General features: G+C 36.5%; 1 long non-coding RNA gene across 1 annotated transcript; it reads right to left on the bottom strand.

Moving 5' to 3' along the window:
- Nucleotides 1-589: 589 nt before the first annotated feature.
- On the bottom strand, nucleotides 590-6,573 carry LOC103163735. Its single transcript, XR_003486222.2, has 3 exons — nucleotides 6,531-6,573; nucleotides 1,643-1,727; nucleotides 590-1,517 (listed from the first exon to the last, which is right to left on the bottom strand). It is a non-coding gene; the product is annotated as an uncharacterized LOC103163735 (long non-coding RNA).
- Nucleotides 6,574-14,619: the final 8,046 nt, after the last annotated feature.

Raw genomic sequence — 14,619 nt, 5'->3', positions numbered from 1 at the left:
TCTCAAAAAAATTGTTAGTTATCTAGACAAAGTTGAATAATTAAATTTAATAAAATCCCTTCCAAGGTCAATCTGAACTGGGACTAAGAAGAATGACTATAAATTCTGAAAATCAAACTACACATAAGGAATGACCTATGAAAGAGGGAATTCCCTGATATACCTACTAGACCCTTCACAAAGAGAGCCCATTGGGGTGTTCCAACATAGCATCCCCAGGGAATGTGATATCAATAGATGGGTAAAATCACCTATGGACTCTGAAACACAAGTCTGAGTCTGAACTGTTACAGCTCTTCTGTTCTTGGATCTTTTTTAAAAGAAGCCTAAAGCAAAAGCATGAACTGCATTTCACAGCAAGACACTCTGCCCCATTCAGACATGTGTTTAATGTGCTGTTGAATCCATTATGCCATGGTGTCTTCTGGTTCCCTCATGGTTCTCTTTCCTAAGAAGCATGAATGTATAAGTGGGTAATGGCCATTATACGCTCACACCTCACAAATGAGGGATCATCACCCAGAAGAGCCACATGCTGTCACTTTCATATCTGAATATCAAACAGGAAACTAGAGGAAGACATTACACAGACAGTGAAGTCCACTTTTTATTCACTACTCCAAAAGGCAATTGATGACAGAGACCCCAGGAATCATTGACCTTAAGTGCCAAGCTGACCTTAGTTAAAGAGTTCAGTGTTGCCTCTGACTATGTCTAAGACCCCCTGGGCTTTTGGATGCCGAATGCACAGCTTTCTCAGTAGCAACTGACAATTTTTCACAGAGCCTCAGCAGCAGTTTTAATTTTTCTACCTTTTACCTACAGAATGCCAGTATATTCAATTAGCAGACAACATCCTTTCAAGTAGCCTATCATAGAAATACCATCATTGTATATACCACCACTACTGGAGTCAGAGTAAAGAATACCATCCTGCTGTATTACTTTTTAAATAACTCAATAAGATTGAACCCTACTTAAAAATTTTAAGTTACCCAGTAATATTGGAAGGTTAGAAATAAAATCCCTTCTATGAAGCTTTATGCCTGCCACATTTAAATTTATACATTAATCCAATTTGTGGAGTTGGTAATCTGATAAAAATAAACAAAGCTCATATTTAGATATGAACTATATTCCTCCATCTGCCAGAAAGCAGCTACCATTTATTCAGATTTCCCAGTGAAAATGTCTATTTCAGGTTTTGTAACCACTAATGTGCTTGAATCACAAAAATGAAAAACCTAAATTTCACATGAGATAACCTTTCCTCAGCCATCAAAATACTTTGCAATGTGATCCAGAAGCTGGTTTACATCAGAAGCAGTATGAAAAATGAAATTACTGCATTGAAGCTGGAAGTGCCTCAGAACAGGAGCAGCAAAGTTGGTGGATGCTTGCCCTAAGCAGACTGGTTCAGTCCTTTTCCTGTGCCAACCCACATTAGTCAACAGATTGTCCAAGGTGACCTCATACAGCTTCTTTTCTTCATCTGCTGCTAAGCCTCTATTTCTCATCTGTACACAATAAACATGAGTAAAATACATTAGAAATTCAAATTCATTATATTAAATCCCTATTAACAGACTTAATTAATAAATGTCCCATGAGGTGAAGGTTCTGCCACTCACACCTTACTTACCTTACTGTGGAAGCCTGGTTTCCTGATATATTTATTATCCAATGGCCAGGAGTTGGAAGTAATCCAAATATCCATCTCTGGAGAACTGAGTGGAACAAAGTGGTGTCTGCCTTCAACAGAATATTATTTAGCCCTCTAAAGCAATTAAACCCTGACATATTCTGTAGTGTGGGTAAATGTGACAGACACTATACTAAAGTGAATAAGCCAGTTAAACACATGGAGGGGGTACATTTTTACTAACATGTGGCTTATAATGTCATCCCCAGAGACATAGAAGAAAATGATGCTTTCTGAAGCTGGAAAAAGTGAGAAAGAGTGAATTATCATTTAAAAGAATAAACTATGTCAGTTTGGGGGCAGAAAAGAGTTGAGAAATTTGGCTATAAGACAATGTGTAGATACTTGGTTCTATTTGATAGTGTGTTTCACAATGGCCATTTCTTTATCACACACATTGGCACACAAACAGGATCTCCTTTGTGTAGGATACATCCACCTTTCAAACACCCAGACCGTATCTGCTTCCTTTGAGCCCAATATTCCCTCCTCATTCGCAACACCTAGTCAGTCACTCATTCCCATCAATTCAACCAATGACATATCTCTTATTCCTGTTTGTACCTTCCTTAATGTCATTGTCTCTACTTTACTAAGACTGACATATTGGCAACTTTCACATTTGTTCTTTGACTTATTCTAGAAGAATATCATCAGTTATGGGTCTGAAGTCCTTCAATAACAAACTCCTTTGAGTGAACTTAAATGCTTTCCTATGGCATGCACTATCCTGAAGAGTACTTACATGCCCTATCTTTTCTCCTATCACTATCTCTGCCACCACCTGAGCTCCAGACACTCCAACACTTCAGAGATCTCAAGCAGACCAGGTCCCAACTAATCTCATCTCCCTTTGAATATGCTACTCTGTTTATGTGCAATTCTTCCCTGGTCTTCTCCACTGAAAACACTTATATTAATCACTGAAGAATTACTTAACAGATGTTTGATCTTGGAAGGTATTCTTCATATGAAGGAACCCAAAGAGCTTTCTCAAGATGAGTTAGTGGTGCTCAGGAAATACATTGTTAATTACATGTTAATTTATCCCATTAATGTAAGTCTCATATTTCTGAGCAAAATGTCTTTCTCTGTTATTTTCACTATCACCAAGCAATACAGCACAATAACTACCATAGAGAACTGTCAAATAACTAAGTGAGGACGAAAAGAATGACTGATAGACTAATGCTTCTTCAGCATGAGGCCCAGAACTAGAGATACCAGGAGTACCACATCTATCTCCTTATGGGTGGAGTACCAATTCTGGAGAATATTCCCTGTCTTTAGAAGAAACTACATGCATTTGGATAATTCTACATTTTTCATTTTATTACAGTAGCCAGAAAATTGTGAGTCAGTGTCAAAGAATTATTTATCTAAATAAAAAATGAAATGAAACACCCAAGGAGGAAAACAATTCACAAATGATCTCCAATTTTGTCCTATAAAATTATCAGAATACAGTACCTTTGAGATCATTTCCATATAGGAGACAACTAGCTTCTTCACAACAGAATGAAAAGCACCAAGTTGTTCAAATGATAACAAAAGACTGATGAATAACAGAAAACTAAAAGTCATGATTGATGTCAGATGAAGAGATGCACATTAACAGCCAACAGATTCCTGCTTAGAAACAGTAAAATAAGAATTGTTGGAGATAGGGAGTATGGCAGCAGCCCCAGGCCCTAAATGTCAGATAAAGAGGAAGCACAATGGTGGCTCCAGACCCTACCCAGAGAAGGGGCACATCTGCACCTGTAACAGCCTGGAAGCATCAAAAATAGTGGCTTCCAGAAACTATATTAAGAAGGCCTTCTAGGAAAGAGCATGTGCATCCCAAATGGAGGAAAAGACAAAAATTGGAAGAAAGTAACAAATCTCTCAAAGAAACCCAAGAAAAAGCAATCAAACAGGTGAAGGAAAGAGTTAAAAATTGAAACAGAGACAATAGAGCAAACATAAACTAAGAGAATTCTAGAAATGGAAATTCTGTGTTAACAATCAGGAACTACAAATGCAAGAATGAACAACAAAGCACAAGAGATGAAAGACAGAATCTCAGGCATTGAAGACATGACAGAGGAAATAAAGTCACTGGTCAAAGAAAATGTTAAATCCAACAAGTTTTTTAACCTTCTAGGAAAGTTAGTATATCTAGGAAAGTTAGTATAAAAAGAAAGACTGCACCTAAGAACAATAGGGCTAGAATAAGGAAAAGACACAGAAAATAAATTCAACAGAATCATAGAAAAATACTTTACCAACCTAAGGAAGTACATGCCCATGAAAGTACAAGAAGCTTACAGAACACCAAATAGACTAGACAAAAAAATTCCCCTCACCACATAATAATCAAAACATTAAACATACAGAATAAAGAAATACTATTAAGAGCTTCAAAGGAAAAATGCCAAGTAACATATAAAAGAAGACCTATAAGAATTACACTTGACTTCTCAATGGAAACAATGAAAGCCAGAAGGCCCTGCACAGGTTTTTTGCAGACAGTAAGAGACCACAAATGCTACCCCAGACTACTTTACCCAGCAAAGCTTTCAATCACCATGGACAGAGAGATTCCAAGGGGAAACCAGATTAAAACAATACCTGTCCACAAATTCAGCCCTGCACAAATTAATAAAAGCAAAAACTCCTACCCAAAGAATTAGCTACACCCACAAAAAATACAGGCAACAGATAATCCCACATAAGCAAATCCCTATGAATAGAAACAGACACACATGCAATACCACCATCAGCAACAATAAACAAAAATAACAGGAACTGGCAATCACTTGTCATTAATATCCCTTAATATCAATGGACTCAATTTGTCTATAAAAAGACACAGGCTAACAGATTGGATGAAAAAAAAAACCAGAATCCTTCTGCAGCATACAAGAAACACCTCAACTTCAAAGAGAAACATTACATATTAGTAAAGTGTTGGGAAAAGTTTTTCCAATATAATGGACCTAAGAAACAAGCACGTAATAGCTATTATAATATCTAACAAAATTAGACTTCAAATTAAAAGTAATCAAAAGAAATGATGAAGGCCATTTTATATTTGTAGCAACAAAAAATCCATCAAGATGAAGTCTTAATTCTGAACATCTATGACCCAAATACAGGAACACATTTGTATAAGAACATTACTAAAGCTTAAATCACACATCCAGCTATACACACTAATAGTGGCAGACTTCAACACTCCATTCTCAGGAATGGTCAGGTCTCCCAGACAGAATCTTAACAGAGAAATAAGGCATCTAACAGATATTATGACTCAAATGGACTTAACAGACATCTATAGAACATTCTACCCAAACACAAGAGAATATACCTTCTTCTCAGCACCTCATGAAACCTTTTCTAACATCAGCCATGTACTTGTTAACAAAGCAAACCTCAACAAAATAAAAAAATGAAATAATCCCCTGCATCTTATTGGCTTAAAGTTAGAATTCAACAACAATACAAATTCTAAAGCCTATAAACTCATGGAAACTGAATAATGCCTAACTGAATCATTCCTGGGTCAAGGAAGAAATAAAGAAAGAAATTAAAGACTGTCTAGAATTCAATGAAAATGAATGTACAGCATACCAAAACTATGAACATTATATGACACTATGAAACCAGTGCTAAGAAGAAAGTTTATCCCGTTAAGTGCTTACATAAAAAATGTGGAGAAATGCTACACTAGTGACTGAATAGCACACCTGGGAAGTTCAGGAACAAAAAGAAGCAAAGTTACCCAGGAGGAGTAGACAACAGGAAATATTCAAACTGAGGGATGAAATCAATAAAATAAAAACAAAGAGATCAGTGCAAAGAATCAACTAAACAAAAAGTTGTTTCTTTGAGAAAATCAACAAGATATGCAAACTAACCAAAAGGCAGAGAGAATATCAAATTAACAAAATCAGAAGTGAAAAGGGAGACATAACAAGAGAAGAAATCCAGAAAATCATTAGGTTATAATTCAAAACTGGTATTAAACAAAATTGATAGATTTAAAAGAAATGTACAATTTTCTAGATAGGTACCACATACCAAAATTAAATCAAGACAAGTAAAACAATTTAAATAGACCTATAACCCCTAAGTAACTAGAAGCAGTCATTAAAAATCTCCCGAAGGAAAAATAAAAGCCAAGGACCAGATGACTTCAGTGGAGAATTCTACCAGAGCTTTAAAGAAGAGCTAATACCAATGCTCCTCAAATTTTTCCACATGATATAAGCAGGAGAGGCATTGCCAACCATATCTTAACATAGGAAAATCGACTTACAACAAGCTGACAACCTACATAAAATTAAATGGGGAGAAACTCAAAGTGATTCCACTAAAATCAAGAAGACAAGGCTATCCACTATCTCCATATATATTTAATATTATACTGAAAGTTCTAGCTAAAGCAAAAGACAACAAAAAGAGATGAAGGGGATACAAATCAGAAAGGAAGAAGTCAAACTATCATTGCAGATAATATGATAGTATACTTAAGTTGCCCACATAATTCTACCTTGGAACTCCTATAGCTACTAAACACCTTCATCAATGTGGTTGGATACAAAAATACTCCAACAATCAGTAGCCCTCTCCAGTGACAGTTAAGCTGACAAAATGACAAAGCTCACCCATCGGGATCATTTGATGGAGAAGGCCCACAAGCAGAGCAATGGGAGTGCTTGCTTTATGAATAATCACTGTCCTTACTGTAAATTCCCTGTGAATCCATAGTTATAGTGGGAAATTACCAATATGGAGTCAGGTAGGAATATAAGGGTATTTAATAGGGAAAAGCCTTACTTACAGAGTGACCTAGCCAGCCGGTGGTAGCAGTCTCTACAGCAAGCAGCAAAGTGAAACCGAAAGCACAAACACAGTCACACTATGTCACTCTGACCAAGCCCTCACAAGCTTGGTCAGGCACACCTGTAGCCAGCCCCTAAGAAGGTGTGGCTACAGCTTCCCCTACACATAGTGATCCCTAACTATGGTGGGATTCATCTCCAAAACTACATCAGTGTATTAATCAATCACTGTTCACATTTTCTCCATGTATTGGTATAATGGATGACTCACTCCTCTACTCCAGCAATTCATGATTCTGACAAAAAGTAATCACAGTCTATACCTTTTGACTCTCAATTAGGTCTTTGTATAAACTTAGAAATCTGCCCCCCACCATGGGCTTGAAATTATTTTCCTTGTCAGATATTTGGTCAGTGTTGGTGTCCAGGAAAAGAGACCTCAATTGAGAAATTCACGGATGCTCAAGGACAAGAATTATGACATATATGAAGTTGTTGAGCCATAGGGCTCAGAGAGACAGAGAAAAAGAGTGTCCAGAATTCTCTCTGCCAGCAGATAGGAAATTACTGTTCCCAAGGTAATCTCATGTTAACCTTAAAGCATGCCCATTCTTTACTTGCCAATCTACTAACTAACAATAGATCTGTGTATTAAAGTTGTCACTGGACACTGTGCCCTCCCTGTCTGGTTATGGTTTTGCTCCTATGTGTTTTGGACCTCTGCATTGCCAGGGTAAACAGCTTATCTACTTATGAATTTTTTTATTATTTTACTTATGATTATTTATGAATAATCACTGTCCTTACTGCAAATTCCCTGTGAATCCATAGTTATAGTGGGAAATTACCAATATGGAGTCATGTAGGAATATAAGGGTATTTAATAGGGAAAAGCCTTACTTACAGAGCGACCTAGCCTACCAGACAACAGCTTGTCTACTTATCCCTTGCTCTAAGAATGTACTTTAGACAGATGAGAGAAATTTCTTTATCAATTCAAAACTCCTGAAAGAGAAGAGACTTTAGAATAGAAGAAGAAACATAGAGAAGTTAGAAGTAAGACAGGATTATTGGAGTAAAAACAGAACAAAATAGCACACATGAAATAAAGAACATGATCCTCAAATTATGTGTGAAGTTACAATAGTAATCTTTTACCCCTTCCTTGTCACTCAAAAGCATTTCACCTTGGGGACCCTGGGTAGTAGTGGCTGGAGCTGGTCTCATAGCCTCTATAGCCTTCCTACCCACAAATGATAAATGGGCTAAGAATGAATTCAGAGAAACACCTCTCTTTACAAAAGTCACAAATATATAATATTTGGGGCTAACTCTAACAAAACAAGTGAAAGACGTGTGTAGCTAGAACTTTAAGTCTTTAAAGAAGGAAACTGAAGAAGTCATAAAACTGAAAGATCTTCCATGATCTTGGATAAGTGGGATCAATGTAGCAAAAATGGCAATCTTACCAATGCAATCTACAGATTCAATACATTCCCCATCAAAATCCCAACACAATTCTTCACAGAACTAGAAAGAATATTACCAACTTCATATGGAAAGACAAAAAACACACAATAGCTAAAACAAGCCTGTGCAATAAATGAACTTCCAGGGGCATCATCACTGACTTCAAGCTCTACTATAGAACAATAGTAATAAAAACAGGTAGGTATTGGCATAAAAACATAGAGGTATATCAATGGAAGGGATTGGAATACCTTCATATTAACCCATGCACATATGAACACCTGATTTTTGACAAAGAAGTAAAAAATGTACAATGGAAAATGAAAACATCTTTAACCAATGGTGCTAGCATAACTGGATGTCAACATGTAAAAGACTGCAAATATATCCATGTGTATCACCTTGTACAAATCTCAAGTCCAAGTGGATCAAGGACCTCAACATAAAGTCATTTGTATTTAACCTGGTAGAAGAGAAAGTGGGAAGTAGCACTGAATGCAGGAGTGGCACAGGAGACCACTTCCTAAATATAATACCAGTAGCACAGACACTGAGAGTAACAATCAGTAAATGGGACTCCCTTAAACTGAGAAGCTTCTGTAAGGCAAAGACATGGTGAAGAAGACAAAATAGCCCTCCCCCATATCTGACAGAGGGATGATCTCCAAAATACATAAAGAACTCAAGAAACTAGACAACAAGATACCAAATAATCCAATTAAAATGTGGTGGAGAGCTAAATAAAATTCTCAACAGTAGAATCTCAAATGGCTGAAAGACATTTAAGGAATTGCTCAATATCCTTAGCCACCAGGGAAATGCAAATCAAAACAACTCTGAGATACCATGTTATACATGTCACAATGGCTAAGATAAAAAATACCGAGGAAAGCTTATGTTGGAGAGGATGTGGAGTCAGGGGAACTCTCCTCCACTTCTGGTAAGAGTGCAAACTTGTCCAACAATTCTGGAAATTAGTATGGTGGTTTCTCAGAAAATTGGGATTCAATCTACCCCAAGACCTAGCCATATCACTCTTGGGCATACATGCAAAGTATACTCATCACACCACAAAGACACTTGTTCAGCAATATTTGTACCAACATTATTTGTAATAGCCAGAACCTGGAAACAACATAGATGCTCCTCAATCAAGGAATAAATAAAGAAAATGTGGTATTTTATATAATGGAGTATTACTCAGCTATAAAAAGACAATGGCATCATGAAATTTACAGGCAAAATGATGTAACTAGAAAGAACAATCCTGAGGGAGATAACCAAGATTTAGAAAGACAAACAATATATATACTCACGTATAAGTGAATATTGGACATAAAGCAAAGGATAACCAGAATACAATCCACAGCTCCAGAGAAGCTAGAGCCTTCTTCCAGCAACTGATAGAACCAGGTACAGAGATCCACAACCAAGCACCAGGCCGAACTCTGGGGATCCATTTAAAGAGACATTAAAAGACTTAAGTTCTAATTTTTGGTTGGGAGACTTTTGATGACTACTTCTATTTCATTAGGGGTTATAGGTCTTTTCAAATTGCTTATCTGTTCTAATTTAATTTTTGTAAATGATACCTGTGTAGAAAATGGTCAATTTCCTTTAAATTTTCCAATTTTGGGGAGTACCTGTTTTCAAAATATGACCTGCTGATTCTCTGTATTTCTTCAGTGTCTGGGGTTATGTCCTCCTTTTTATTTCAGATTTTATTATGTTGCATATTCTTTCTCTGCCTTTTAGTTAGTTTGGATAAAGGTTTGTCTATCTTGTTGATTTTCTCAAAGAACCAACTCTTTGTTATATTGATTCTTTGTATTGATTTCTTTGTTTGTCTTTTATTAATTCCAGCCCTCATTTGGATTATTTCTCTCTTTTTTGGTTTTTCAAGACAGAGTTTCTTTGTGTAGCTTTGGAGCCTATCCTGGCCCTGGCTCTGTAGTCAAGGCTGGCCTCAAACTCACAGAGATCTGCCTGCCTCTGCCTCCCAAGTTCTGGGATTAAAGATATGTGCTACCAACGCCCAGCCCGAGTTTTCTTCTTTTTGTTCTAGAGGTCTCAGGTGTGCTGTAAAGTCTACAGCATGACTACTCTCCAGTTTCTTTATGTGAGCACTTAGTTCTATGTACTTTGCTCCTAGTGCTGCTTTCAAAGTGTCCCATAAGTTTGGGTATGTTGTGCCTTCATTTTCACTGAACTCTAACACTTCTTTAATTTCTTTCTCTATGTCTTCCATGGTCCAGGAGTGATGAAATTGAGCATTGTTCTATTTCCATCATTTCTGAAATCTAGGTTGTCATTGAATTCTAACTTGAACCATGGTGATCGTATAAGAGGAAGGGGGTTATTCCAAAATTTTTATGTCTGTTAAGGTTTGCTTTGTTGCCATGTATGTTATTGATTTTTAGAGAAAGCTCCATGTGGCACTGAGAAGAAGTATATTCTTTCATGTTTGGATGGAATTTTCTATAGATGTCTCTTAAACCCAGTAGGGGATGGGGTCAAGTGCAAATGGTAGGAGATGCAGAGTTGAATGATTTTGGTATGGGTTCCCTGGGTGCAATGGGGCAATGTGCCCTGGTCATGGGCCTCCAAGGGAGGGGGAAAAGCAGGAGATGGACAGGTGCTTACCTCTCCCAGTGTGGGCAGGGTCAAGGCTCTGATGGAGGCTGATGCACCCTGGATGGTTTGGGCCTTTACCCAGGTTTCTGGGGATTCAGTGGGCAGTAAGGGGCTATGTGGCCTGTAATATCCTCCATCAATGGTGGTAGGACAGACAGGAGAAGGCCCAGCACTCAATTCTCCTGGTGGATTCAGGGCCAAGGAATCAATGGCAGCAGCTGCAGTGCTGGATGGTTTAAGGCTGACCTTCTGCCTACTTTCTTATAAAGCATGACCACCAGTCCAAGGAAGGCACCACCCATGGTGGGTTGGGCCCTCTGCTATTAATCACTTAAGAAAATGACCTCCATTTTTATGGAGGCATTTTCTTATTTAAGGGTCCCTCATTTTGGATGACTCTAGCTTGTGTCAAGTTCACATAAAACTAGCCAGGACAACACAAATAAAATATAATATGCACATTAATATAACTCAATATCTTTGTTTTTACTGAGTAGGAAGGAATAATATTCTGTGTTCATTATACCCATAATCCCTAACACAATGACATAATACATGATCAGTATGTGCTGATGGAAACCTACTGATTGCCTGTCTTGCATGACTATTGAGTTGTCTTGTCAGTTAGCTGCATTTGTAATCTTCAGGGCAGTTGCCTTTCACCTTCATCTTCTGACTTCTGATCACCAATTAGAGCACTGTACTATATCACAAAAGTAATAATAATAAATATAATTATTGAAGAAAGGAAAGTAGATGATACTTGAGCAACAATTTAGACTTCAATTTTGGTTACTTGGGCCTCTCACAGTAGTCTGGGCTTTGAGAAATATGGAGAATTTTGCTGAGATGAGTTCTATATCCTATACAATATGCATTCTATACTATTGTCCAGACAAGCAGTCTATCAGTGAAATGCATATTCAGTAAAATAATCAGTCCAGGAACACTGAATGAGAGTGTCTTTGCTCTCCTAGACAATATACAACTTGTATGTAAATTTTAAAATGGGTATTTTTACTTCCCCATCATAGAATATCAACTATTTCCAGGTAATTTATTAAATTGAAGGCAAAATCCCACTGATTAGAATTTTACCTAACATTTCAACATACCCTGCTGCAGAATGCAATTAAGGAGAAGTAATAATGAGTCACAATTTATCTCAATATAATGACTTCTGGCTTTTAAAAACAGCCATTAAACAATGAGAACAAGAGCTTTCTTCTTCACAATTAATATTTGCTAAGTCTCCAGGGCTGAAATGACCTCAGCATCAAGTCTACACTCACAGCTGCAGTTTTTCTCATTACTACAGCAACCACAGGAATGCAAGCATTGTATTTCCCTTTCTGTCCAAAACAAATTAAAATGGACAAAGCAGCAATAATCACAAGGAGACAGACAAATACTCTAAAAAATGATCATAAGTAAGAATTTATATTTATGCAAGTATTTTGAAAGCTCATCTAACTTCAGAGTCTTAGATTACTGAACTATGACAAATTGCACATTCATTCAAGTTTATTGAATCAAGATTAATTAGTTTCACTTACAGAGATGTTCTACAAAGAAATATAAAATGGACTAGCTTTGTCTCTTTGTCTAAACAAATGGCTGAAAATAGATCTCCAATTTACGTTACAGAGAACCATACTGCATGAAATAATACCTTATTTATTCCCAAAGGAACTAGAAAATGCCCAAAATACAATGGCTTGATTCACAATTTTATTTATACTTCAAACATATAGCAATAACAGAGACATCCCATCATGAGTATATCTCTATCTTTACTCTAAGTTCATTTTAAAGTAGCATTAGCATGGAATTTTATGAAAAACTCTGTGGATCTTTCTGTCATCTACTCCCTTTCTACATGTCTGTGGTTGGAAGAACTCAGGGTCATGGCCTTGACTTAGCAACATGGAGTGAATTTTCAGGTAAAATACCTGTGGCATTCGCATTATTTATGTAATGGTGTTGGGTTGGAGGCACAAGTGCACCAACAGTGATGTTTGATATATGATGTATATTTGGAGAAGGGGAACTTTGAGTATTGCTTTCTACAGTCTTTCCAGATTTTTTTCTACAAAGAATTGATATAAATGCATAGATTGAACTCTTTTCTAGTAATCAGGGCTTCTGTTTATGCTTATTATTGTTTTAAGCTTCAAAGTGAGATACTACTGCATTTTCTGAAGAAATACATATAGAGTTCACCAGTCCTTTTAAGCTCTGGGATTCTTCCTTGGACGACAGGGCCCTAGCTATTCTGTAAAACGTGCTGATGTAAACTCTGTGGGGAGTTGCACAGACAGCAAAATGAGCACACACAGAAAAAAACATTTTTCTGGAGCAGCTTCAGAGAGGAGAGTAGTTTTTTTTTTCTTTTATCTCATTTAAAGCATGTTTTGCTCACTGGTACAGAGAGAAGCCTTTGGAAGGCTCTGGGACATTGCTCCCAGGAGTCCAGATGACTGTGAATGGCAGGAAAGCTTATCTTCAGCAAGTCAGTTACAGATGTAGAAGAGTAACTAAGCAAAGGGCAGCAGTGAGGGGACTACAAAGCAAAAAGGCCACTGAATTGAACTAGGAAAGAATTGGAACAGAGAAGTCATAGCAAGATAACAGGGATAGATTTTCAGTGATGTTTAGGAAGGACTATCAGAAGATAAGATTCCTACTAGAGGAGCATGAATGGAAAGTCACACTGAGTCATATATAAACTTCTAGATTTGTCCACAAAATCACACGTGTATCAGTTTTTGCTCTGAAATGACCTCCATAGACTATGATTTATGGTTGCTTCCAGATTGCATTTGTGGACTTAAAAGATTGAGTTGGTGCTAACATTCATCTCAGATTGTAACAGAAAACTTAACTATTCATGTAAAACTGCTATTAAATATTTTTAAAAAATCTTTCAAGTTTTTAAAAATCTTTTAACTATTTTGTAATTGCTTTTCTTTATTGCTTCTTCCTCAAAACCTTCTTCAGCAAGAAGAAATATCTTATTATGAGGAACAATAAAACAAAGTCAGCTTTGAGTGTTAAGCCAAGGACAGCAATCTTACTCTCTCACAGCCATACCTTAGAGAGTAAACGTTTCTCTTATTTTCTTCTAGTAAATTCATTTATATGCCTGGTTCCCTAAGAAAACAGCTGTAGATTTTGAACATCATACTTTTAATTTTGTTATAGACATTTCAACTGTGATACCTGGACAAGATAATGCATAATCTTATTATCTCATTGTCTCTAGTTTGTAGGCAAGAAAATTATATATTAGAAGGTATAAGTTTTTAATATTTTATTTCCTACATTTTAACTGAATATTATGTTTTCATGATTTATATACAAAACATATATCATTTGGTACCTTTGCTTCTAACTCTCATGTTACGGAGGCAGCATCCGTTACATTTCTTGTTTATTACTCTCATGTTATACTTCAAAGGCCACATCAACTGCATGTCACGTATATTTTTGCTTCCATCAGAGAAACTTCAACTGCCACCAAGAATAACACTGCTAGAAATAGATTCAGTTTTGCTAATATATGTAAGATGACTTTTGAGAGCAGCTCCATTGTCTACACCTCCTTAGCAGTGCAAAAACTAGCTTCTCATATCTCATCTTTGCCAAAACTCAGCATTGCTACCTGCCTTAACTTTCTGCATGTTAACTGGATGAACTAAAGTCATATTGTTATCTTGAGCATCTCTTGCATTAACAGTGAGTTTGAGCTCTATTTTAAATACTAAAATGCTAGTTAGCTTTCTGTAGTTATATATTTGTAATAAAAGTTAAAATTATGTATACAAATTACAAAATACAGTTTATGCTAATAGCTGGGTGTTTCAGTATTTGGCCATGTACACCTGCCTGCAGATAACCTTAAAAAATACTATTTAAAAAATATACTATTTTTGTCCATACTCATTTAACCAAACACTTGTAACATTATTTATTTGAAATCGC

This window comes from Cricetulus griseus, chromosome 5 (assembly GCF_003668045.3).
Source record: "Cricetulus griseus strain 17A/GY chromosome 5, alternate assembly CriGri-PICRH-1.0, whole genome shotgun sequence".
NCBI classification, from domain to species: domain Eukaryota; kingdom Metazoa; phylum Chordata; class Mammalia; order Rodentia; family Cricetidae; genus Cricetulus; species Cricetulus griseus.
Note: the sequence above shows the minus strand (reverse complement) of the source record. Positions and strands in the feature narration are given on the sequence as shown.